Source organism: Tachyglossus aculeatus, chromosome 23 (assembly GCF_015852505.1).
Source record: "Tachyglossus aculeatus isolate mTacAcu1 chromosome 23, mTacAcu1.pri, whole genome shotgun sequence".
In the NCBI taxonomy this organism is placed as follows: Eukaryota; Metazoa; Chordata; class Mammalia; order Monotremata; family Tachyglossidae; genus Tachyglossus; species Tachyglossus aculeatus.
Window position 1 is genome coordinate 9,367,773 of NC_052088.1, and position 23,768 is coordinate 9,391,540.

Below are 23,768 nucleotides of genomic sequence, written 5' to 3' on the forward strand. Positions count from 1 at the left end.
TCCCAAATGGGGCTGACAGTCTTAAATTGGAGGGGGGCGGACTTAATCCTCATTTATCAATCCATCAAATAATGGTATTTGTCTGTCTCCCCCTTCTAGACTGTGAGCCCGTTGTTGGGTAGGGGCCGTCTCTATATGTTACCGACTTGGACTTCCCAAGCGCTTAGTACAGTGCTCTGCGCGCAGTAAGCGCTCAATAAATACGATTGATGATGATGATGATGATGATGGTGATGATGATGATGACTCCCAGGCCCGTGCCCCGTCCCCATGCAGCAAACCTTGTGACTCCCAGACCCATGTCCTAACCCCATGCCATACTGCTTATCTATCGATGGTTATTGATTGATCTCTGCTATGTACTGAGCGCTCGCTCGCTTTGTGGCACGGGCTTTGGAGTCAGAGGTCATGGGTTCAAACCCGAGCTCCGCCAACTGTCAGCTGTGTGACTTTGGGCAAGTCACTTCACTTCTCTGTGCCTCAGTTACCTGCTCATTCAAGCTGTCATCCTATCCCGTCTGGACTACTGCATCAGCCTTCTCTCTGATTGCCCATCCTCGTTTCTCTCCCCACTTCAATCCATACTTCATGCTGCTGCCCGGATTATCTTTGTCCAGAAACGCTCTGGGCATATTACTCCCCTTCTCAAAAATCTCCAGTGGCTACCAATCAAACTGCGCATCAGGCAGAAACTCCTCACCCTGAGCTTCAAGGCTGTCCATCACCTCACCCCCTCCTACCTCCCCTCCCTTCTCTCCTCCTACAGCCCACCCTGCACCTATGGCTCCTCTGCCACTAATCTCCTCACCGTACCTCATTCTCGCCTGTCCCGCCATCGACCCCCGGTCCACGTCATCCCCCCGGGTCTGGAATGCCCTCCCTCTGCCCATCTGCCAAGCTTGCTCTCTTCCTCCTTCAAGGCCCTAATGAGAGCTCACCTCCTCCAGGAGGCCTTCCCAGACTGAGCCCCTTCCTTCCTCTCCCCTTCGTCCCTCTCTCCATCCCTCCATCTTACCTCCTTCCCCCACCTTACCTCCTTCCTACCTGTATATACGTACATATGTCTGTGCATATTTATTACTCTATTTATTTTACTTGTACATATCTATTCTATTTATTTTATTTTGTTAGTATGTTTGGTTTTGTTCTCTGTCTCCCCCTTTTAGACTGTGATCCCACTGTTGGGTAGGGACTGTCTCTATATGTTGCCAACTTGTACTTCCCAAGCGCTTAGTACAGTGCTCTGCACACAGTAAGCGCTCAGTAAATACGATTGATGATGATGATGATGATGATGATGACTCCCAGGCCCGTGCCCCAACCCCATGCAGCAGACAAATGGCAGCAAACCTCGTGACTCCCAGGCCCGTGCCCTAACCCCATGCCATACTGCTTATCTATCGATGGTTATCGATTGATCTCTGCTATGTACTGAGCGCTCGCTTGCTTTGTGGCACGGGCTTTGGAGTCAGAGGTCATGGGTTCAAACCCCGGCTCCGCCAACTGTCAGCTGTGTGACTTTGGGCAAGTCACTTCACTTCTCGGGGCCTCAGTTACCTGCTCATTCAAGCTCTCATCCTATCCCATCTGGACTACTGCATCAGCCTTCTCTCTGATCTCCCATCCTCGTGTCTCTCCCCACTTCAATCCATACTTCATGCTGCTGCCCAGATTGTCTTTGTCCAGAAGCGCTCTGGGCATATTACTCCCCTTCTCAAAAATCTCCAGTGGCTACCAATCAATCTGTGCATCAGGCAGACACTCCTCACCCTGAGCTTCAAGGCTGTCCATCACCTCGCCCCCTCCTACCTCACCTCCCTTCTCTCCTTCTCCAGCCCAGCCCGCACCCTCCGCTCCTCCGCCGCTAGTCTCCTCACCGTACCTCGTTCTCGCCTGTCCCGGCATCGGCCCCCGGCCCACGGCATCCCCCGGGCCTGGAATGCCCTCGCTCTGCCCATCCGCCAAGATAGCTCTCTTCCTCCCTTCAGGGCCCTACTGAGAGCTCACCTCCTCCAGGAGGCCTTCCCAGACTGAGCCCCTTCCTTCCTCTCCCCCTCACCCCCCTCTCCATCCCCCCATCTTACCTCCTTCCCTTCCCCACAGCACCTGTATATATGTATATATGTCTGTACATATTTATTACTCTATTTATTTATTTGTTTATTTTACTTGTATGTAACTATTCTATTTATTTTATTTTGTTAGTATGTTTGGTTTTGTTCTCCGTCTCCCCCTTTTAGACTGTGATCCCACTGTTGGGTAGGGACTGTCTCTGTATGTTGCCAACGTGTACTTCCCAAGCGCTTAGTACAGTGCTCTGCACTCAGTAAGCGCTCAATAAATACGATTGATGATGATGATGATGATGATGATGACGACTCCCAGGCCCGTGCCCCGTCCCCATGCAGCAAACCTTGTGACTCCCAGGCCCGTGCCCCAACCCCATGCAGCAGACAAAAGGCAGCAAACCTTGTGACTCCCAGGCCCGTGCCCTAACCCCATGCCATACAGCTTATCTATCGATGGTTATCAATTGATCTCTGCTCCATACTGAGCGCTCACTCGCTTTGTGGCACGGGCTTTGGAGTCAGAGGTCATGTGTTCAAACCCCGGCTCCACCAACTGTCAGCTGTGTGACTTTGGGCAAGTCACTTCACTTCTCTGGGCCTCAGTTACCTCATCTGTCAAACAGGGATTGAGACTGTGAGCCCCCCGTGGGACAACCTGATCACCTTGTAACCTCCCCAGCGCTTAGAACGGTGCTTTGCACATAGTAAGCGCTTAACAAATAGCATCATTATTATTATTAGATACATGTTAATCAGTGTGGACACAATCCCTGTCCCAAATGGGGCTCACAGTCTTAAATTGGAGGGGGTTGGACATATTCCTCATTTATCAATCCATCAAATAATGATATTTGTTTGTCTCCCCCTTCTAGACTGTGAGCCCGTTGTTGGGTAGGGGCCGTCTCTATATGTTACGGACTTGGACTTCCCAAGCGCTTAGTACAGTGTTCTGGACGCAGTAAGCGCTCAATAAATACGATTGATGATGATGATGATGATGACGACTCCCAGGCCCGTGCCCCGTCCCCATGCAGCAAACCTTGTGACTCCCAGGCCCGTACCCCAACCCCATGCATCAGACAAATGGCAACAAACCTTGTGACTCCCAGGCCCATGCCCTAACCCCATGCCATACTGCTTATCCATCGATGGTTATCAATTGATCTCTGCTATGTACTGAGCGCTCGCTCGCTTTGTGGCACGGGCTTTGGAGTCAGAGGTCATGGGTTCAAACCCCGGCTCCGCCAACTGTCAGCTGTGTGACTTTGGGCAAGTCACTTCACTTCTCTTGCCTCAGTTACCTGCTCATTCAAGCTCTCATCCTATCCCGTCTGGACTACTGCATCAGCCTTCTCTCTGATCTCCCATCCTCGTGTCTCTCCCCACTTCAATCCATACTTCATGCTGCTGCATGGATTGTCTTTGTCCAGAAACGCTCTGGGCATATTACTCCCCTTCTCAAAAATCTCCAGTGGCTACCAATCAATCTACGCATCAGGCAGAAACTCCTCACCCTGGGCTTCAAGGCTGTCCATCCCCTCGCCCCCTCCTACCTCACCTCGCTTCTCTCCTTCTCCAGCCCAGCCCGCTCCCTCCGCTCCTCTGCCGCTAATCTCCTCACCGTACCTCATTCTCGCCTGTCCCACCATCGGCCCCCGGGCCTGGAATGCCCTCCCTCTGCCCATCCGCCAAGCTAGATCTCTTCCTCCCTTCATGGCCCTACTGAGAGCTCACCTCCTCCAGGAGGCCTTCCCAGACTGAGCCCCTTCCTTCCTCTCCCCTTCGTCCCCCTCTCCATCCCCTCATCTTACCTCCTTCCCTTCCCACAGCACCTGTATATATGTATATATGTCTGTACATATTTATTACTCTATTTATTCATTTATTTATTTTACTTGTACGAATCTATTCTATTTATTTTATTTTGTTAGTATGTTTGGTTTTGTTCTCTGTTTCCCCCTTTTAGACTGTGAGCCCACTGTTGGGTAGGGACTGTCTCTATATGTTGCCAACGTGTACTTCCCAAGCGCTTGGTACAGTGCTCTGCACACAGTAAGCGCTCAATAAATACGATTGATGATGATGATGATGATGATGATGACGACTCCCAGGCCCGTGCCCCGTCCCCATGCAGCAAACCTTGTGACTCCCAGGCCCGTGCCCCAACCCCATGCAGCAGACAAATGGCAGCAAACCTTGTGACTCCCAGGCCCGTGCCCTAACCCCATGCCATACTGCTTATCTATCAATGGTTATCGATTGATCTCTGCTATGTACTGAGCACTTGCTCGCTTTGTGGTACGAGCTTTGGAGTCAGAGGTCATGGGTTCAAACCGTGGCTCCGCCAACTGTCAGCTGTGTGACTTTGGGCAAGTCACTTCACTTCTCTGTGCCTCAGTTACCTGCTCATTCAAGCTCTCATCCTATCCCGTCTGGACTACTGCATCAGCCTTCTCTCTGATCTCCGATCCTCGTGTCTCTCTCCACTTCTATCCATACTTCATGCTGCTCCCCAGATTATCTTTGTCCAGAAATGCTCTGGGCATATCACTCCCCTCCTCAAAAATCTCCAGTGGCTACCAATCAATCTGCGCATCAGGCAGAAACTCCTCACCCTGAGCTTCAAGGCTGTCCATCCCCTCGCCCCCTCCTACCTAACCTCCCTTCTCTCCTTCTCCAGCCCAGCCCACACCCTCCGCTCCTCTGCCACTAATCTCCTCACCATACCTCGTTCTCGCCTGTCCCGCCATCGACCCCCGGCCCACGTCATCCCCTGGGCCTGGAATGCCCTCCCTCTGCCCATCCGCCAAGCTAGCTCTCTTCCTCCCTTCAAGGCCCTACTGAGAGCTCACCTCCTCCGGGAGGCCTTCCCAGACTGAGCCCCTTCCTTCCTCTCCCCCTCATACCCCTCTCCATCCCCCCATCTTATCTCCTTCCCTTCCCCACAGCACCTGTATATATGTATATATGTCTGTACATATTTATTACTCTATTTATTCATTTATTTATTTTACTTGTACAAATCTATTCTATTTATTTTATTTTGTTAGTATGTTTGGTTTTGTTCTCTGTTTCCCCCTTTTAGACTGTGAGCCCACTGTTGGGTAGGGACTGTCTGTATATGTTGCCAACTTGTACTTCCCAAGCGCTTAGTACAGTGCTCTGCACACAGTAAGTGCTCAATAAATACGATTGATGATGATGATGATGATGATGATGATGATGATGACTCCCAGGCCCGTGCCCCGTCCCCATGCAGCAAACCTTGTGACTCCCAGGCCCCTTCCCTAACCCCATGCCATAGTGCTTATCTATCGATGGTTATCGATTGATCTCTGCTCTGTACTGAGCGCTCTCTCTCTTTGTGGCACTGGCTTTGGAGTCAGAGGTCATGGGTTCAAACCCTGGCTCCGCCAACTGTCAGCTGTGTGACTTTGGGCAAGTCACTTCACTTCTCTGGGCCTCAGTTCCCTCATCTGTCAAACGGGGATTGAGACTGTGAGCCCCACGTGGGCCAACCTGATCACCTTGTAACCTCCCCAGCGCTTAGAACAGTGCTTTGCACATAGTAAGCGCTTAACAAATACCATCATTATTATTATTAGATACATGTTGATCAGTGTGGACACAATCCCTGTCCCAAATGGGGCTCACAGTCTTAAATTGGAGGGGGGCGGACTTAATCCTCATTTATTAATCCATCAAACAATGGTATTTGTCTGTCTCCCTCTTCTAGACTGTGAGCCCGTTGTTGGGTAGGGGCCGTCTCTATATGTTACCGACTTGGACTTCCCAATCGCTTAGTACAGTGCTCTGCACGCAGTAAGCCCTCAATAAATACGATTGATGATGATGATGATGATGATGATGATGATGATGATGACTCCCAGGCCCGTGCTACGTCCCCATGCAGCAAACCTTGTGACTCCCAGGCCCATACCCCAACTCCATGCAGCAGACAAATGGCAGCAAACCTTGTGACTCCCAGGCCCGTGTCCTAACCCCATGCCATACTGCTTATCTATCGGTGGTTATTGATTGATCTCTGCTATGTACTGAGCGCTCGCTCGCTTTGTGGCACGGGCTTTGGAGTCAGAGGTCATGGGTTCAAACGCCGGCTCCACCAACTGTCAGCTGTGTGACTTTGGGCAAGTCACTTCACTTCTCTTGCCTCAGTTACCTGCTCATTCAAGCTCTCATCCTATCCCATCTGGACTACTGCATCAGCCTTCTCTCTGATCTCCCATCCTCGTGTCTCTCCCCACTTCAAACCATACTTCATGCTGCTGCCCGGATTATCTTTGTCCAGAAACGCTCTGGGCATATTACTCCCCTTCTCAAAAATCTCCAGTGGCTACCAATCAATCTGTGCATCAGGCAGACACTCCTCACCCTGAGCTTCAAGGCTGTCCATCCATCCCCTCGCTCCCTCCTACCTCTCCTCCCTTCTCTCCTTCTCCAGCCCAGCCCGCACCCTCCAGTCCTCTGCCGCTAATCTCCTCACCGTACCTCATTCTCGCCTGTCCCGCCATCGACCCCCGGCCCACGTCATCCCCCGGGCCTGGAATGCCCTCCCTCTGCCCATCCGCCAAGCGAGCTCTCTTCCTCCCTTCAGGGCCCTACTGAGAGCTCACCTCCTCCAGGAGGCCTTCCCAGACTGAGCCCCTTGCTTCCTCTCCGCCTCGTCCCCCTCTCTGTCCCCCCATCTTACCTCCTTCCCTTCCCCACAGCACCTGTATATATGTATATATGTCTGTACATATTTATTACTCTATTTATTTATTTATTTTACTTGTACATATCTATTCTATTTATTTTATTTTGTTAGTATGTTTGCTTTTGTTCTCCATCTCCCCCTTTTAGACTGTGATCCCACTGTTGGGTAGGGACTGTCTCTATATGTTGCCAACTTATACTTCCCAAGCGCTTAGTACAGTGCTCTGCACACAGTAAGCACTCAATAAATACGATTGATGATGATGATGATGATGATGATGACGACTCCCAGACCCGTGCCCCGTCCCCATGCAGCAAACCTTGTGACTCCCAGGCCCGTGCCCCAAACCCATGCCATGCTGCTTATCTATCGATGGTTATCGATTGATATCTGCTATGTACTGAGCGCTCGCTCGCTTTGTGGCATGAGCTTTGGAGTCAGAGGTCATGGGTTCAAACCCCAGTTCCGCCAACTGTCAGCTGTGTGACTTTGGGCAAGTCACTTCACTTCTCTGGGCCTCAGTTCCCTCATCTGTCAAACGGGGATTGAGACTGTGAGCCCCATGTGGGCCAACCTGATCACCTTGTAACCTCCCCAGCTCTTAGAACAGTGCTTTGCACATAGTAAGCGCTTAACAAATGCCATCATTATTATTATTAGATACATGTTGATCAGTGTGGACACAATCCCTGTCCCAAATGGGGCTCACAGTCTTAAATTGGAGGGGGGCGGACTTAATCCTCATTTATCAATCCATCAAATAATGGTATTTGTCTGTCTCCCTCTTCTAGACTGTGAGCCCGTTGTTGGGTAGGGGCCGTCTCTATATGTTACCGACTTGGACTTCCCAATAGCTTAGTACAGTGCTCTGCATTCAGTAAGCGCTCAATAAATACGATTGTTGATGATGATGACGATGATGATGATGATGATGATGATGATGATGACTCCCAGGCCCGTGCCCCATCCCCATGCAGCAAACCTTGTGACTGCCAGGCCCGTGCCCCAACCCCATGCAGCAGACAAATGGCAGCAGACCTTGTGACTCCCAGGCCCGTGCCCTAACCCCATGCCATACAGCTTATCTATCGATGGTTATCGATTGATCTCTGCTATGTACTGAGCGCTCGCTCGCTTTGTGGCACGGGCTTTGGAGTCAGAGGTCATGGGTTCAAACCCCGGCTCCGCCAACTGTCAGCTGTGTGACTTTGAGCAAGTCACTTCACTTCTCGGGGCCTCAGTTACCTGCTCTTTCAAGCTCTCATCCTATCCCGTCTGGACTACTGCATCAGCCTTCTCTCTGATCTCCCATCCTTGTGTCTCTCCCCACTTCAATCCATACTTCATGCTGCTGCCCGGATTGTCTTTTTCCAGAAATGCTCTGGGCATATTACTCCCCTTCTCAAAAATCTCCAGTGGCTACCAATCAATCTGCACATCAGGCAGAAACTCGTCACCCTGAGCTTCAAGGCTGTCCATCCCCTCGCCACCTCCTACCTCACCTCCCTTCTCTCCTTCTCCAGCCCAACCCACACCCTCCGCTCCTCTGCCGCTAATCTCCTCACCGTACCTCGTTCTCGCCTGTCCCACCGTCGACCCCCGTCCTACGTCATTCCCCCGGGCCTGGAATACCCTCCCTCTGCCCATCCGCCAAGCTAGCTCTCTTCCTCCCTTCAAGGCCCTACTGAGAGCTCATCTCCTCCAGGAGGCCTTCCCAGACTGAGCCCCTTCCTTCCTCTCCCCCTCGTCCCTCTCTCCATCCCCCATCTTACCTCCTTCCCTTCCCCACAGCACCTTTATATATGTATATATGTCTGTACATATTTATTACTCTATTTATTTATTTATTTATTTTACTTGTACATATCTATTCTATTCATTTTATTTTGTTATTATGTTTGGTTTTGTTCTCTGTCTCCTCCTTTTAGACTGTGAACCCACTGCTGGGTAGGGACTGTCTCTATATGTTGCCAACTTGTACTTCCCAAGCGCTTAGTACAGTGCTCTGCACACAGTAAGCGCTCAATAAATACGATTGATGATGATGATGATGATGATGATGATGATGATTACTCCCAGGCCCGTGCCCCATCCCCATGCAGCAAACCTTGTGACTCCCAGGCCCGTGTCCTAACCCCATGCCATACTGCTTATCTATCGATGGTTATCGATTGATCTCTGCTATGTACTGAGCGCTAGCTCACTTTGTGGCACAGGCTTTGGAGTCAGAGGTCATGGGTTCAAATCCCGGCTCCGCCAACTATCAGCTGTGTGACTTTGGGCAAGTCACTTCACTTCTCTGGGCCTCAGTTCCCTCATCTGTAAAACGGGGATTGAGACTGTGAGCCCCCCGTGGGACAACCTGATCACCTTGTAACATCCCCAGCGCTTAGAACAGTGCTTTGCACATAGTAAGCGCTTAACAAATACCATCATTATTATTATTAGATACATGTTGATCAGTGTGGACACAATCCCTGTCCCAAATGGGGCTCACAGTCTTAAATTGGAGGAGGGCGGACTTAATCATCATTTATCAATCCATCAAATAATGGTATTTGTCCGTCTCCCCCTTCTAGACTGAGCCCGTTGTTGGGTAGGGGCCATCTCTATATGTCACCGACTTGGACTTCCCAATCGCTTAGTACAGTGCTCTGCACGCAGTAAGCGCTCAATAAATACGATTGAATGAATGAATGAATGAATGGGAGTCCCTGCGTGTGAGAAGAAATGCCTCCTGCTCTCCCTCCTCCCTCTCATCATCATCAATCATATTTATTGAGTGCTTACTGTGTGCAGAGCACTGTACTAAGTGCTCTCCCATCTCATGGTTGGGAATGCCTCCTGTCCAAGTGACTCGGGCTACGGGGGAGCAGTATGGCCTAGTGGGTAGAGCACAGGCCTGGGATTAGAAGGTCAGGAGTTCTGTGCACCAATAGGAGACGCCTAACCTACCCTCCTTCCCTCGGGGTGAAGCCGAGAAGCATCATCCCACACCCCCTCCACTCTCTCGCCCCTTACCCTTCTCCAGAGTCGGTGATGACCTCGTCCTCATCAATGGTATTTATTGAGCGCACGCTGTGTGCGGAATGCTGTCCTGAGTGCTTGGCAGAGTCCAAGACGGCGGAGCAGTTCATCACATTCCCTGCCCACAACCAGTTTAGAGTCTACAGCATTAGCACGGCCTTTCTGGGCTGACCTTCACTCCCCAGGCAGGTTACCCACATGCAAGCTCTTAGTACAGTGCTCTGCGCACAGTAAGCACTCAAATTCCTCTAGACTGTAAGCTCATTTTGGGCAGGGAACGTGACTCCTAGTTCTGTCGGATTGAACTCTCCCCATTTCTCGGGAGCACGCTCTGCACATAGTAAGTGCTCAGTAAACGTGGCTCAGTGGAAAGAGCATGGGCTTGGGAGCCAGAGTTCATGGGTTCTAATCCTGGCTCCGCCACTTGTCAGCTGTGTGACTTTGGGCAAGTCACTTCGCTTCTCTGTGCCTCAGTTACCTCATCTGTAAAATGGTTACAACTGTGAGCCCCACGTGGGACAACCTGATCACCTTGTATCCCCCCCAGCGCTTAGAACAGTGCTTCACACATAGTAAGCACTTAACAAATGCTAAAAAATTAGAAAAAGTAAAGACCAGTGATTGAGAAATGCGAATGATCGATTGATTGACCATTGATTGATCGAAAAATACGAATGATGGATTGATTGATTGATCCCGTGACTCTCCCGCCTTGTCACTGCTGGTTGCCCCTGGCCTGTGGTGGATGTTTTGGGCTGCTGACTGCGAGACTTGGCTTTACAAATAGATTTTTCCTCCTTTTGCCTGGAGGATCCTACTCCTCTTTTTGCTTCACTTATTTTGTTTTATTTTTCATGGTATTTGTTATACAGTAGGGGCCTTGGAGTCAGAAGGACCTGGGTTCTAATCCCAGTTCCTCCACACATCTGCTGCTGGACCTTGGCCAAGTCACTTGTCTTCTCTGGGCCTCAGTTACCTCATCACTAAAATGGGGGTTAAGACAGTGAACCCCATGTTCACTGTTAGACTCCACAGAAAGTAACCCTGCCCTCGGTGTCTTCCTATCGTACTTCCTCAGCCACTTTGTACATATTTACAATTCTATTTATTTTATTTTGTTAATATGTTTTGTTGTCTGTCTCCCCCTTCTAGACTGGGAGCCCGCTGTTGGGTAGGAACCTGCTCTATATGTTGCCAACTTGTACTTCCCAAGCGCTTAGTACAGTGCTCTGCACACAGTAAATGCTCAATAAATACGTTTGAATGAATAAATGAATGAATGTGGGACATGGAACACGTCCAACCCGATTAGCGCGTATCCACCCCAGTGTTTAGTACAGTGCCTGGCACATAGTAAGCGCTTAACAAATGCCACAGCTATTACTATTATTGTGGAGATTTATATGTGAAATGAAACAACATTTAGTGTGAGGAAGAGAGGCTTGAACTTTTATTCAGCCCCAAACCTAGCTGTAAGGGAAGTGAGTTACAAGCAAAACTTCCCTGGAGCCTCGTGATACAGTGGAAAAATGAAGCGCTGACAGTTAGACTCCACAGAAAATAACCCTGCCCTCGGTGTCTTCCTATCGTACTTCCTCAGCCGCTCTGTACAGGACGCTGCACATAAAAATTGTTCAATAAATATAATTGATCGAGTCCCCAAACAAGGGAATGAGCAGAGCTCTATATTTGGTAATATCCAGCACTACTGAAAAAAAACATTTTATAGACACAAGAAACTCGCTCTCGAGAGGGCCCCATGCTTTCCAAACCACTGAAGCACATCATTAGTGCTGACTTTGAACTCTGCCCTTCCACATCTCCCCGAGGAGAGGATGCTGATGAAGGAAGACACACCAGCCGATGTGAATGACACATGTGAAACAGGAAGTTTATAGACTTCTCAGGCTAGCTCCATAGAAATCATTTTAATTTGGTGAGGTAAGACACTCTGTCTTTAAGCTCCCTCGATTAGTGGCGGTTGAATCATTTCGAGCCCATTGAATGGGAGGCCGTAGGCTACATCTCTCTATTTATTTATTTATTCTCTATTTATTTATTTATTCTCCATTTATTTGTTTATTTACTTTACTTGTACATATCTATTCTATTTATTTTATTTTGTTAATATGTTTGGTTTTATTCTCTGTCTCCCCCTTCTAGACTGTGAGTCCACTGTTGGGTAGGGACTGTCTCTATATGTTGCCAACTTGTACTTCCCAAGCGCTTAGTACAGTGCTCTGCACACAGTAAGCGCTCAATAAATACGATTGATTGATTGATTGAGCCCTCAATCCTCTGGAGGTAGTGGGAGCCAATCGTTTAATCTATTGGTGATACTTACTGAGCCATTCCCCTGCCTTACCTCCTTCCCCTCCCCACAGCACCTGTATATATGTATGTATGTTTGTACGTATTTATTACTCTATTTATTTTATTTGTACATATTTATTCTATTTATTTTATTTTATATAAGCGCTTAGTACAGTGCTCTGCACACAGTAAGCGCTCAATAAATACGATTGAATGAATGAATGATAGTGGAATTTTCTCCAAAACAACACTTTAGGATGTCTTGCCTTAAAGTGAGTCCCCAGAAGAAATGATTCAATATGTTAAATGGTGACTAAAGTGCTTGAACGTGATTAAAGGACTTCTTAGTTTGTAAGCCCCGCAAAGGACAAGGATAATGTCTAATTCCCATCTGTGTTTTCCCTCCAAGTGCTTAGTACAGTGCTCTGCACATAGTAAATGCCTAATCAATACTATTACTACTACAGCTAATCTGGGAATTCCCCCAAATCTAACTTTTCCCAACCCGCACTTTGGGCCTTTCCCTGCTCATGAACACCCAGCAGCTCGAGTCACCTGAAGGAAAAAAAAAATGAAACTCTAAGCAGATTTGTGAGAGAAATGCCAGGTTGCGTAATGAAAAGAGCATAGGTTAGGGAATCCAGAGACCTTGGTTCAATCAATCAATCAATCAATAGTATTTATTGAGTACTTACTGTTTGCAGAGCACTGTACTAAGCGCTTGGGAACGTTGGCTCCTCCACTTAACTGCTGTGGGACCTTGGAGAATCCTCTTAATGTCTCTGTGCCACAGTTTTTTCTCTGTGAAATGGGGTTGAAATACCTGTTCTCCTTCCCTCTTAAACCATAAGTCCGCTGTGGGGCACAGCCTGATTGGATTGTACCTACCCCAGCACTTAGCACATAGTAAGCACTCAAATACCTAAATTATTATTATTATTATCATTATTTGTATTATTATCCTGGCCCTAAATGGGGTTCTAGAATATATGTGGTTTTGTGACATCCATGCTCGTCTTGTCCTCCTCACTTTGGAGATCACAGCTTGGATCAGATTACAAAACAATCAATAAATGTTTTTTATTGAGCAATGACTATATGCAGAGCACTATCTAAGTGCTTGGGAAAGGCGGAAATAGCATAAACGGTTTATAATTAACATAAACTGTAGGTGTAGGCTGAATGGTTCAGCGTATAAAGACTTTCTAGACCCAGGAGGGTTGCAAATGTTGCAATCCAACATTTGGATTGTAGTAGTGATCCTTGGGTACTCAATCATGCCTGAGTCCTTCAGGATTTTAGCAGTCGTCCGATGATTTGGTGACCGCGGAGGGTGACGTTTGGAGGGAGCCGTGTTCCTTAGGGCTACCACTCAGTTCTCTTTTCTAGATCGAGGCCCAGCTGTTGCCGGCAAGGTCCGACCCCCAATTCGGTGGTTCCTACCCATAGTCGAGGCTTCCAGCCTCGTCTAGATTGGTGGTGCATTTCGGGATGGTATTTCAGGTGTCCTTTGACTGGTCTTGAGGTATCTTTAGGTGGTCAAACATATCTATGATGGGGTGTCCCCAAAGGGTCTTTTAGATAAGAGGTAAGTCAATGGCTTGACTTCGTGAACCCTTGAGGCATTGGGTAGGTATTTAATAATAATAATAGTAATAATGATAATGGTATTTGTTAAGCGCTTACTATCTGTCAAGCCCTGTTCTAAGCGCTGGGGTAGATACAAGCTAATCAGGTTGGACCCAGTCCCATCCCATACGGGGGCTCACAGTCTTAATAATAATAATAATGTTGGTATTTGTTAAGCATTTACTATGTGCAAAGCACTGTTCTAAGCACTGGGGAGGATACAAGGTGATCAGGTTGTCCCACATGGGGCTCACAGTCTTCATCCCCATTTTACAGATGAGGTAACTGAGACACAGAGAAGTTAAGTAATCTGCCCAAAGAGATACAGCTGACGAGCGGCAGAGTCGGGGTTAGAACCCATGACCTCTGACTCCCAAGCCCGTGCTCTTTCCACTGAGCCACACTGCTTCATTTTACAGATGAATCCCCATTAATCCCCATTTGACAGATGAGGTAACTGAGGCACAGAGCAATTAAGTGACGAAGGTCACGCAGCAGACAAGTGGCAGAGGCAGGATTAGAACCCAGGTCCTTCGACTCCCAGGCCTGTGCCCTATAGACTAGGCCATGCTGCTTCCCTATGATATGATAGTCTTTTATGAAGGCTCTCATGAGGCACCAATGCAAAAAAGGTGTCGCCGAGATCCTACATCATTAGAACCGTTATTCCGATCCTGACGAGCCACCACTGACACTCCCAGTGTGTTGGGCTCTATCAAGTCATTCCGATGCTAGACTGTAAGCTCGTTGTGGGCAGGGAACGTGTCTATTTATTGTTTTATTGTACTCTCCCAACCGCTTAGAACGGTGCTTTGCACACAGTCAGCGCTCAGTTGAATGAGCGAATGATTCCTTGCTACTTAGAGAAGCAGTGCCATTTAGTGGGAAGAGCGTGGACTTGGGAGTCAGAGGACATGGGTTTTAACGATAATAATAATAATAATGGCATTTATTAAGCGCTTACTATGTGCAAAGCACTGTTCTAAGCTCAGGGAAGGTTACAAGGCGATCAGGTTGTCCCATGGGGAGCTCACAATCTTAATCCCCATTTTACAGATGAGGTAACTGAGGCCCAGAGATGTTAAGTAACTTGCCCAAAGTCACACAGCTGACAACTGGCGGAGTGGGAATTTCAACCCCTCACCTCTGACTCCAAAGCCCGGGCTCTTTCCGCCGAGCCATGCTGCTTCCTAATCCCGGCTCCACCACTTGTCTGTTGTGTGACCTTGGGCAAGCCACTTCACTTCTCTGTGCCTCAGTGACCTCATCTGTAAAATGGGGATGAAGACTGTGAGCCCCCCGTGGGACAACCTGATCACCTTGTAACCTTCTCAGCGCTTAGAGCCTTGCTTGGCACATAGTAAGTGCTTTATTTTACTTGTACATATTTATTCTATTTGTTTTATTTTGTTAATATGTTTTGTGTTTTGTTCTCTGTCTCCCCCTTCTAGACTGTGAGCCCGCTGTTGGGTAGGGACCGTCTCTATATATTGCCAACTTGGCCTTCCCAAGCGCTTAGTACAGTGCTCTGCACACAGTTAGCACTCAATAAATATGATTGAATGAATGAATGAAAAAGAAATGCCACAATTATTATTACTATTATTGGTCTTTCTGAAGACATTCATTCCCCTCCAAACTCTGTGGTCAGGTGCCTTACTGCCTAGCTCTGCACAGCTGAGAACGTAGCAGGGATCTTCGACACAGATATTCAATTAAATAAAGCTCCCCTCCTTCCCCCACCTTTGAATATTTCAAAACTTTCCTAAGACTTCCCTTCTTTTTCCTACATGATTTCCCTTTTCTTTTTAATGACTTGGTTAAAAAGCCTCCAAGCTGCAAACAAAACTGTTTTGTTCTAGAGCCGGTTTCCATTGTTAGGTTCCTATTAAGCAAAAACAAGAAATGCTTATCTGATTTATTTACTGGATTGCTCAACTCCCAACAAGTTCCACTCTGAATAACAAGATTTAACTTCCCTCAGCAACTCTGGTTGGGCTGTCCTTTTCGGGAGACATCCTGTTACAGAACAAAAATAGCCATCGGAGTTTCTGAACTCTGACACTGTCTCGTTTTTTAAAATCTTGAACGTCCAAAGAGAAATCTGGGTGGCGTCTTTGTTGCTGAACTTGAATGGTGTTGCTTGTCTAAAGGTAGATTCCCTCATATGGCTCCATGAGAGGAATCTGTAATCTTGCATTAAGTGCTTGCTCTTGTCTTCATGAGGGCTTACGGGTTCAACTCTTCATTTCTTTGGGAATCTGGTGACCGAATAGCAGCAGGCTGTGGCTCTTTTTCATTGTTTGGGGTCTCCTTTACAAACAATAGAAGTGATTTTCTGTTTCCCAGAAGGCGGTTTCCCATATTACTAATTCTCCAGGCCCATCTGCAGTTTTAGGCTTTTTACCGTGCAATTTACACGTTTCAGCTTTGTAAAGCTGATTTTCGACTTTAGAACGCTAGCCTCTTTTATGGCAGTTGCTTCATTCATTCATTCATTCAATCGTATTTATTGAGCGCTTACTGTGTGCAGATTACTGTACTAAGCGCTTGGGAAGTACAAGTTGGCAACATATAAAGACAGTCCCTACCCAACAGTGGGCTCACAGTCTAGAGACTTCAGAGACTAGAGCTTCGGAGACTAAAGGGTGTGAGGGAAGATTCAGGGTAGGTTAAGTCATAGGGAAATGGGGAAACGATGTAAAAGCCATGATATGAGGAGGACAAAGAGGAAAGTTTTTAGTGGGAGAGAGGGACATGTCCATTTTACTTCAGATGGGAAGCCAGTGTGGCCTAATGGAAAGAGCAAGGACCTGGGAATCTGAGGGCCTGGGTTCTAATCCCGGCTCTGCCCCTTGCCTGCTGTGCAGTCTTGGGCTAGTCATTTCACTTTTCAGGGCTTCAGTTTCCTCATCTGTAAAATGGGGATTCAATACCTGTTAGTCCTCTTACTTAGTGTGAGTCCCATTTAGGGCAGGAACTGTGCCCGCCCCGATTTCCTTGAATTTGCCCCAGTGTTAGTGTTTGGCTCACAGTAAGCGCTGAACAAATTTCATTTAAAAAAAAGTAAGCGGCTGCCCTACCGTGAAACCTCTCTGATACAATAAGTTAATTTGGCTCTATTTTCTTTAATGGTATTTTTTAATCAGTCAATCAGTGATATTTTTTGAGTGCTTATTGTATGCAGGCCCCTGTACTAAACCCTTGGGAGAGTACACTACGGCAGCATTGGTAGACATGCAGCAAACTTACGTCTAGAGGGGGAGACAGGAATTAATAAAAGTAAATCATTTATATAATGTATAGATATGTATTTAAGTGCTGTGAGGCTGAGGGTGGGAAGTGCTTACTATGTCCCAGGAACTGTACTAAGCACTGGGGTGGACATTTTATTTATTCCTATCAATGTCTGTCACCTCCTCTAGACTGTAAGCTCTTTGTGAGCAGGGAACGTTTCTGTTACAGTGTACTCTCCCAAATGCTTAGTACAGTGCTCTGCACACAGTAAGTGCTCAATAAATTCATTCAATTGTATTCATTCATTCATTCATATTTATTTAGTGCTTACTGTGTGCAGAGCACTGTACTAAGCGCTTAGGAGAGTACACTATAACAGAAACAGCGCTTACTGTGTGCAGAGCACTGTACTAAGCACTTGGGAAGTACAAGTTGGCAATATATAGAGACGGTCCCTACCCAACAGCGGGCTTACAGTCTAGAAGGGGGAGACAGACAACAAAACAAAACATATTAACAAAATAAAATAAATAGACTGACACAATCCCTGTCCCACATGGGGCTCACAGCATTAATCCCCATTTTACAGATGAGGTAACTAAGACACAGAGAAGTGAAGTGAGTATTTCTGTATTCTAATGGACTGATAGAGTCTCCTGCCTCGGTTCAGGAATCAATCCTCCGTTTAGAACTTCGTTCCTGTGAAAAACTAACGCCATTTCGATGAGGCGCGGTTTTCCAGGAACCAGTTGCGACAAAGTCCTAGAACTCTCCTGGCCCGACCTTGGGTTTAAGGACTGGTTTCTCCAGTTGCCGCGTCAGCGGTCCTGAAGGACTAGCGACTCCTCGTCCATGAGAATCTCGGAGCCGCTAGCCGGTTTGGGCTTTTCGAGGGTTTCCGGAGAGCTGGGGCCTCTGAAGAGAAATGGTGAGGTTGATTTAGAAAGTTGCAAACGGTGGCAATTCCCTGCGTCATTAAACTCCTTCGTGGGAAGCTGTGACTCAGTTTGGCGGCAGTCACAGACACCCGTGAATTGTTCGAGGGTCCCAGGAAATGAAGGTTTAAGCAGAGCAACAGTGGAATCAGAAGGCCGTGGGTTCTAATCCCAGCTCTGCCACTTGTCTGCCGTGTGACCTTGGAATAAATAATAATAATAATAATAATGGCATTTATTAAGCACTTACTATGTGCAAAGCACTGTTCTAAGCGCTGGGGAAGTTACAAGGTGATCAGGTTGTCCCACGGGGGGCTCACAGTCTTAATCCCCATTTTACAGATGAGGTAACTGAGGCCCAGAGAAGTGAAGTGACTTGCCCAAAGTCACGCAGCTGACAATTGCGGAGCCGGGATTTGAACCCGTGACCTCTGACTCCAAAACCCGGGCTCTTTCCACAGAGCTATGCTGCTTCTCTAGCAAGTAGTGAGGTGAGGTCAATGGTAAGAGGTTTCTGTTTCTCCACTCCAACAATAGTGCTCTTTCCATGGAGCCACGAATGGAGAGAAGCAGTGTGGCTTAGTGGAAAGGTTTGGGAGTCAGAGGACCTGGGTTCTAATCCCGGCTCTGCTCCTTGTCTGCTGGGTGACCGTGGGCAAGTCACTTCACTTCTCTGTGTCTGTTCCCACATCTGCAAAATAATAATAATAATAATAATAATAATAGAGGTATTTGTGAAGCACTTGCTTCCCAGCACTTAGAACAGTGTTTTGCACATACTAAGCGCTTAATAAATGCCATCATTATTATTATTATTATGTGTCAGGCGTTGTACTAAGCGCTGGGGTGAATGCGAGTGAATCAGGTTGGACCCACTCCCTGTCGCACAGGGGACACCCAGTCTCCATCCCCATGTCATAGATGAGGTAACTGAGGCCCAGAGAAGTGAAGTGTCTTGCCCAAGGTCACACGGCAGACAAGTGGAGGAGTCAGGATTAGAACCCAGACCCTTCTGATTCCCAGGCCTGTGCTCTATTCACTAAGCCATGCTGTTTCTCAATGGGGATTGTTTACCTGTTCTCCTCCCTCCTTAGACTGTGAGCCCTATGTGGGACTTTATTATCCCGTATCTACCCCAGCACTTAGTGGAGTGCTTGGCACAGTGTATGAGCTTTATAAATACCATAATTATTAGTAGTTTAATTATGTATCAGTCTGGAAAGTCTAGCATGATGGGATACTATGAAGAAACAAACGTCAAAGGGCCTAGGAAGCAGTGGGTTTGTGGGTCATGTGACCCCACGTCTACAGTTGGCCATACTCAAAACTGCTCTTGGCAGGAAGATAAGGAAATGGCGTGATTGTTCACGATCTCTTTGGGTCACCAAACAGGACAAAGTTCAGCCATGAAATTTTCCCGAAGCAGTTGTGCAGAAAGAACAGCTGTTCCCAGAATTTTAGTTCTCTCAGTTTGGAGTTCCTTGAAACCATTCGGAGCCGTTCAAGAGGGTCTCCAAGAATAAACAAACATTGGGCAGACCCTCTTACCTTCTGAGAAGCCAAGGAATATTCAGATACAAAAGGTGAAAGGAAGCACGTTGGGATTGAGGGAAACACCCCTCACCTTGCTTCTTGTCGGCAGGGAATGTGTCTGTTAATTTTTATATTGTAAACTGGCAACTCTCTGGTGTTTCCAGTGACAATGTGTGGATCCAAAAGCTGGACAGTGAAAAACCAGGATAGAAAGAACATAAATTCTTTTGAAATTTGGTGCCCGAAAAACAAACAAATAGATTTTGGAGCAAATTAAACCATTGTGATCTTTGGAAGGCCAAATGACTCTACTTAGACTAGCACATTTTGGACACATAATCAGGAAGGCTAATTCTCTGGAGAAGACACTAATGCTAGGAAAAGTCCAGGGAAAACGTGGAAGAGGCAGACTGGCAACTGGATGGATAGAGACCGTAACAATGATAACGGGAAAACCGTTAGAAAGGTTGGGGATTCTGGCAGAGGACAGGATGTTCTGGAGAAAGCATATCCATGGAGTCGCTATGAATCGGAAGTGAATCATCAGCACATCATAATAATAATTATAACAATAATGCTAGTTGTTATATTGTACTCTGCCAAGCACTTACTGTGTCACTATGTCACTTTTCTAGACTGTGAGCCCGTTGTTGGGTAGGGACCGCTCCTATATGTTGCTAACTTGTACTTCCCAAGCGCTTAGTACAGTGCTCTGCACACAGTAAGCGCTCAATAAATACGATTGAATGAATGAATGCTGTCCACAGTAAGCGCTCTGAATGTTGCTAACTTGTACTTCCCAAGTGCTTAGTACAGTGCTCTGCACACAGTAAGCGCTCAATAAATATGATTGAATGAATGAATGCTCTGTCCACAGTAAGCGCTCTATAAATATGATTGAATGAAAATTAATGCTACACACCAGGGCCAGGCAGAGCCCAATTTTGACCCCTCTTTTAAAGAATAATCTCCATTAGACTGTAAGCTCCTTGAAGGCATGGATGGTATTTGCTAACTCTATTATATTCTCCCAAGCACTTAGTACAGTGCTCTGAGTTCCAGGCCAGAGGGAGAACATGGACAAGGGGTCAGCAGTGAGACAGGTGAGATTGAGGGACAGTGAGAAGATTATTATTATATATTATATAATAATGGTATTTGTTAAGTGCTTACTATGTGTCAGGCACTGAACTAAGCTCCAGGGAGGAGACAAGCAAATTGGATTGGACACAGTCCCTGTCCCACATAGGGCTCACAGTCTTCATCCCCATTTTCCAGATGAGGTAACTGAGGCACAGAGAAGTGAAGTGACGTGCCCAAGGCCAAACAGCAGACAAATGGCCTTCCTACTCCCAGGCCCACGATGCCAGGCTGCTTCCCATCGCATTAGAGGTTGGCGTCAGAGGAAAGAAGTGTGCGGGCTGGGTTGGATAGATCAACGAAGTATGGTAGGGTGGGGAGAAATGGTTGCCTTAAAGTCGATGGTGATGAGTTTCTGTTTGATGTGGAGGTGGAGAGATAGTTGTTGGAGGATTTTGAGGAGTGGGGAGGCATGGATGGAACCATTTGGTAGAAAAGTGATCCAAACAGCAGAGAGACGTATGGACCGGAGTGGGGAGTGACAGAAGACAAGGAGGCTGATGCAATAATCAAGATGGACTTGGATAAAAACTTGGATCAGCTCAGTGGCCATTTGGATGGAGAGACGGGTGGATTTTAGAGGTACTGAGAAGTGTGAGCCCGCTGTTGGGTAGGGACTGTCTCTATGTGTTGCTGACTTGTACTTCCCAAGCACTTAGTACAGTGCTCTGCACACAGTAAGCGCTCAATAAATATGATTGATTGATTGATTGATTAAAACCGACAGGATTTCGTGACAAATTGAATATGTGGGTTGAACAAGAGAGCTGAGTCGAGGATAACACCAGGTTTACAGGCATGTGAGACTGTAAGCTCGTGGTGGGCAGGGGGCGTGTCTACTAACTCTGTTCTATTGTACCCTTCCAAGTGCTCAGTACAGTGTTGTGCACACAGTAAGCACTCAATGAGTGCGATTGATTGAGACAGGGAGGATGGTGGTACTGTCTACAGTGATGGGAAAGTCAGGGGAAGAACAGAGTTTTGAGGGGGAGGAAGATGAGGTGTTAAGTTTGTCCCCACACTTTACTGTCCACGTTCACAGTCCTGTTCCCCACTCTTTCCCATTCATTCAATCGTATTTATTCATTCATTGATTCATTCAATCATATTTATTGAGCGCTTACTTTGTGCAGAACACTGTACTAACCGCTTGGGAAGTACAAGTTGGCAACATATAGAGACGGTCCCTACCCAACAGCGGGCTCACGTTATTGAGCGCTTACAATGTGCAGAGCAAAATACTAAGCGCTCAGGAGAGCATAATAATGAACAGGCACATTCCCTGCCCACAATGAGCTTACAGTCTAGAGGGGGAAACAGCTCTCTGCTTCTTTGTTTCCCAGGCTCGATTCTTCTCCCAAGCCTCTACGCTCCCAGTGAGACATGACCCACTGAATGACAGTAGTAATTTGTAATAACTTGGATCTACCCCAGTGTTTAGAACAGTGCTTGACACATATTCATTCCTTCGGTAGTATTTATAGAGCACTTACCGTGTGCAAAGCACTGTACTAAGAGCTTGGGAGAGCACAGTGCAACAGTGAACAGTCACATTCCCCACCTACAGAGAGTTTACAGTCTAGAGGGAGAGTCAGACATTAATAGAACTAAATAAACGACAGACAGGTACATAAGTGCTGTGGGGCTGGGAGAGGGGATGAATAAAGGGAGGGGGACGCAGAAGAAAGTGGACAAAAAGTAATAGAGGGCTAATCAGGGAAGTTCTCTTGGAGGAGATGTGCCTTCAATAAGACTTTGAAGGTGGGGGAGAATAATTAAGTCTGATATGAGAAGAGAGAGCATTCCAGGCCTTACACAGTAAGTGCATAACAAACACCATTAAAAAAAACAAACTCCTCAGTCTGCCAAACAAACCCGGCCAGAGAAACCTCATCATGCCTTGGTAGTCATTTATTATACTCCTCTCTGAAGCCCAAATTAAAGGGACATTAATTGCCTGTCTCTGACTTCTTCCATACTCCCTTGAAAATGAAGCTGAAGACAATTTTAGCATTTTCCACATGTTTCAGGGTTTGCCTAATGAAATCGTGCCCAGTGCGGAAGTTTCTAGCTGCTGCTCTCAGTCCATCAGACACTCCAGTTCTTTCCCCTCTCTGACTTTTGACCTCCTCCTTTAACTCTATGATGATGTTTTCCTCCTTCGTATATTGATGCAGACATGCAGGGTTTGGACACACAGGTTTTGAGTGAGAAATTAAGTGCTAGGTACCATCCTTGCCCTCAGTGAATTTACAATCTAAAGGGAGAGATGAACAAAAACGATGTCCAGATAGTGAGAGCTGGAAATAAAATGAAAAGCAGTTCAGACATTTATTACATAAATATGGTACAATCTCTTATCCTATCCCGACTGGATTACTGCATCAGCCTCCTTTCTGATCTCCTGTCTCTCCCCACTTCACTGTGCTGCCCAGATTATCTTTCTACAGAAATGCTCAGGGCACGTCACCCACCTCCTCAAAAATCTCCAGTGGTTGCCTATCAACATCCGTATCAAACAAAAACTCCTCACTGTTGGCTTCAAAGCTCTCCATCCTCTCTCCCCCTCCTCCCTCACCTCCCTTCTGTCCTTCTCCAGCCCAGCCCGCACCCTCCGCTCCTCTGCCGCCGCTAACCTCCTCACTATTCCTCGTTCTCGCCCGTCCCGCCGTCGACCCCCGGCCCACGTCCTCCCTCTGGCCCGGAATGCCCTCCCTCCTCACATCTGCCAAACAATCACTCTTCCCCCCTTCAAAGCCCTACTGAGAGCTCACCTCCTCCAGGAGACCTTCCCAGACTGAGCCCTCCCTTTCCTCTGCTCCTCCTCCCCTTCCTATCGCCCCGAATCCCTCCCTCTTCTCTACCCCCTTCCCCTCCCCGCAGCAGTTGTGTATATTTGTACATATATATTATTCTATTTATTTTATTAATGATATGTATGTTTATAATTCTATTTATCTATTTTGATGCTACTTGTTTTGCTGTCTGTCTCCCCCCACTAGACTGTGAGCCTATTGTAGAGATTGTCTCTATCCGTTGCCTAATTGTACTTTCCAAGTGCTTAGTACAGTGCTCTGCACACAGTAAGCGCTCAATACAATTGAATGAATGAATAATTGAATGTATAGCTAAATAAGGAAATGAACTTATGCGTATAATAATAATAAT

General features: G+C 47.1%; 1 protein-coding gene across 1 annotated transcript in view; it reads left to right on the forward strand.

Annotated features, from left to right (window-relative positions):
- Positions 1-23,768, forward strand: part of MERTK (MER proto-oncogene, tyrosine kinase) — a 133,600-nt gene that overhangs the window by 47,954 nt on the left and 61,878 nt on the right.